Raw genomic sequence first — 2,662 nt, 5'->3', positions numbered from 1 at the left:
GCGCCTCCTGCACGCACGCGCGCGCGCACGCGGGGACCCGGCACCCGCAGCCCGGAGCTGTCCTCGCCACCGTTGTCGGCCACGGCCACGGCCGCGAGCGCTGGCATCTCCGCCGCAGGCTTCTGTTTAAGACGCCCTGCTCCTTGGCACGTGCCATCTTCCACTAGCTGCCAAAGGGCAGGACTTCATCCCACTGCTCACTGGGCAGGATATCGGAGTGCAGGGAATGAAAGGTTGAGGACACTCCTGGTGCCTTAGGTCCCTGCGGGTAGGAGGCTCATGGAGTCAGTCGCTGGCACCCAGCCCGCACCCCCTCACCCCCAAATGCTTCCAGAAACAGTTCATTCCTAAGGACACTTAATCATCTCCCCCTCTGAGTCGTCCCCACCCAAATAGTGCCTCCCCTGGGGAGAGGAGGGGAGGGGAGGAAAATAAGGGGAGGGAGGATAAGGGAGGGGGACAGGCTTTGGTCGTGAGAGCTGGGTGTTGCTATACTGGCCCTGCTCATTCCATACTTTGGGTGGAGGTAGCTCCATTCCAAAATAAAACTTCCTGGGGTTTTTGTTTTGTTTTTTGCCAAAAGGCCCCTGCAGTAGTGTCACCTGAAAACAAAGACTCATTCTGGTGCCTTGGCTTTAGAACAGTAGACAGCTTGACCTCCCTCCACCTTTAAGGGAAGAATTCATTCTTCAGTGCACACCTACATACATGCATGCAAAATTCAACAGTTTAACACTCTACAAGAATGGCTTTCCCACTCTTTTCTGGATACTTCAGACGGCATTTCTTAAACTAACGACTTCTACGCAACCAGATCAGCATTATTGCTTTTGAGAACTAGAGTTTCTATAACGTCACCTAGTATGGACTCCATAGTCACACTTTCCCAGTTGTGAAAAAGTCACAGGGGTTTCCTAGAAAGGAGATCTAATAAAGGTTGGAATATTGCCTCAGTGAATCTCTGTAGAATATCGACTTAGCACAACCTGTTTTTCCTCCATGACAGTACTTTTGGAAGGTGTGTGTCTCATGTTTTGCCTTCCTGGCATGATTTCAACTTACCTTTAGCTCTAGAATTTAAGCTGGTTCTTGAGCCAGAGGCTGGTTGCAACGGTAGGACTCCTTCTTGCAGCCCATGGTGCTCTTCATATTGTTTCCCATGGGGGAGAATATGAAATCTTCAGCACAATCCCAGTTGTCTCAAAACTACTACCACTGAAGTAAAGAGCAGGGTTTTCCAAATTTTCCCATTATAAGCAAGGGTGGAGAGTGTTTCTCTTTAGTGGCGTCGGAGACCAGCTTCAACACAATGGGGATCAGGAAAATAGCAAAGAGGATGAAGCCGTGAGTGAGAATAACAAAACAGAGGACATAGGACAGCACGGGAGGGAGCTCCAGTGAGTACTGAAGTCCGCCTGTGTTTAATTTCCCGTACACTTTTATACCACAATACAACAACTACTTTAACACGATACAAAGGACAACTAGAACAGTTTTTGCTTCAATACTTTGAGACATCAAGTCATTAGCATTCGGTTGTTTAGGCAGTGAACCCACCCTAGACCAAGTATCCTGAAGGCAGCCACTCCCTAGGTCAAACCTCCTATTTCAAAAGAAGGAGCAGAAGTAAGCTTGAATTTCCTGACCACTGGTCAGGGTAGGTAGCCACGCTTGTCAACAACTTTGAACAAGCTGAAACTCTCTGACCTTCAGACACGGTGGAAATAGGCTCACATCTTTGGGCCTCCACGAGTGGTTAATAGGTAATTTGTCAAACGAAGATTTCGAAAATTCTTGGGAGGACAGTGTTTTAAATGCCTTCAGGAAATGAGAGTACTTAAGGCTAATGTGTAGATAAGGCAGTAACCCTCCCCAGATTGTCAGCTAGGACTTGTGGTGGCATGTCCTTTAGATGAGCTGTGACCAGTTTTAAGCATGAAAATCAACAATCAAGAATGTATTTTGCTTTATTTAACCAATCAAGACAATGTCAGAGGCACTGGGGCCAAATCAGTGACTAAGGCAGGCAAAGGCCCTTGAGAGTCAGTCACGCACAGGGTAGGGGTAATTTTCTGTTGAGCAGACTTGCCATAGAATTGTCAAGGTAGAGATCTGGTGGGAGAGTCACCATAAGCAGAACCCTGGCCACACCACTGAAACCCTACCAACACTGTTGAACAAACTAACTTTTTATCATTTGTCCCTTTTCACATGGTACCGTGACTTTTCTGTACAAGGAATTGTGACATCAGTCATGAGACTGAAAACAAGCCCATGTACCTAGATTCATAGCATAATAACCCTCTAAGTTTTTCTGGCACTATGACGTCAGGTAGCCTAGCAGGACGTAGATCAGAATTGGGTTGAATGCTAGCTTTCCTTCCAGAGTCCCAGAGCTCTGTGTTTTGTGCAGTTGGGGCCTCCTGATAGTATCTATGACTACTTCTGCTAAAAGGAGTGATGTTCTGTAGGGTCTTGCGATGTATGTTTTAAGATCTGACAAAATCTTAGCCAGATATGGTGGTGGTACATGCCTTTAATTCCAGCACTGGGGAGGCAGAGGTAGGCAGACCTCTGTGAATTTGAGGCCAGTCTTACCAACAAAATGAGTTCCAGGACGGCCCGGACTGTTATGCTATCTTGAAAAACCAAAGGAAAAGGG

Source organism: Arvicola amphibius, chromosome 11 (genome assembly GCF_903992535.2).
Source record: "Arvicola amphibius chromosome 11, mArvAmp1.2, whole genome shotgun sequence".
Taxonomy (NCBI): Eukaryota; Metazoa; Chordata; class Mammalia; order Rodentia; family Cricetidae; genus Arvicola; species Arvicola amphibius.
This window is presented reverse-complemented; position numbering follows the sequence as displayed.